Consider the following 1,225-nt stretch of genomic DNA (forward strand, 5'->3'; position numbering starts at 1 on the left):
GTTACATGCTTGAAGTTGCAAAGAATAAACATTTAGAAGAACTAATTCATTTTTGACCGAAGAGCCCAAATGTTTTACATTATAGACCACATGGTCATTTCCTCTCCACCACAACCTTGGACTCTGTCCAAGGTGCCTCAGTTCTGATAAATAAGTATTTGCCCACTCTAGCCACTATGTCATTTCCCAACTATTTCCAAAGCACTCTGTCTCACTAGCCATTCCCTTTCTCTTTAAGCATTAATTGTCTTCCTCCATTTGAAAGTAAGCTTTTCCTGCATACCAGTTCTCTACCTTTCAGTGGAACGCTCTGTTCTTCTCTGGGTTTCTTCCCTCCTCTTCTCTCCTGAATCACCATGGTCTTTCCCAAGCAGTTGCTGGGCAAATGGCGCCTTGTGGAAAGCAAACAATTTGAGGAGTACATGAAGGAACTGGGAGTGGGGATGGCTTTGAGGAAGATGGCTGGAGTGGCCAAACCAGATGTTTATATCTCTGAAAATGGGGATGTAATTACCATTAAGATTGAGAGTACCATTAAAACTACACAATTCTCTTTTAAACTTGGTGAAAAGTTTGATGAGACCACAGCTGATGGCAGGAAAACTCAGACTCTTTGTACCCTTGAAAATGATACATTGATCCAACTACAGGTTTGGGATGGGAAGGAAAGCACAATAACAAGAAAAGTAGAAGATGGAAAGCTACTGGTGGACTGTGTTATGAACAATATGACTTGACACAGGGTCTACGAGAAGGCTGAGTAAAGAAATTCCATCTTCATATGGGACAGGAATTAGCTGTTATGAATGAACCAGCTCAGTTCAGTGAGCAAACTCTCCAACCAAACTCTTGCTTTTTTCTTCTTTTCTTCCTTACTGTGGTCTGTCATCTCAGTGACTGACTACTTGCAAACAGTTTTATTTCCAAGCTTTGATGTAATTAGGATTGTTTTGACTAGTAAATAAAGAATTATGCTGTTAAAAAAGAGAAAGTAAGCTCCTTGAGGGCAAATTGTTTATCAGAAAACTTAGCACAATGCCTGGCATAAAGTATGTGTTGTTGTTCAGTCATGTCAGACTTCCTGACCCCATTTTGGGGTTGTCATGACAAAGAAACTGGAGTGGTTTGCCATTTCCTTCTCTTGCTCATTTTTACAGATGAGGAACTGAGGCAAACAGGATTAAGTGACTTGATCAAGGTCACACAGCTGGTAAGTGTCTGAGAC

At 40.5% G+C, this 1,225-nt stretch overlaps 1 pseudogene; it reads left to right on the plus strand.

Moving 5' to 3' along the window:
- The first annotated feature begins 294 nt into the window (after positions 1 to 294).
- On the plus strand, positions 295 to 991 carry LOC138144152 (fatty acid-binding protein 5 pseudogene; annotated as a pseudogene).
- The last annotated feature ends 234 nt before the right edge of the window (positions 992 to 1,225 follow it).

The sequence above is a fragment of the Petaurus breviceps genome, unplaced genomic scaffold, assembly GCF_028583685.1.
Source record: "Petaurus breviceps papuanus isolate PSGF00001 unplaced genomic scaffold, PetGlider_PUasm1.0 90692, whole genome shotgun sequence".
Classification (NCBI taxonomy): Eukaryota; Metazoa; Chordata; class Mammalia; order Diprotodontia; family Petauridae; genus Petaurus; species Petaurus breviceps.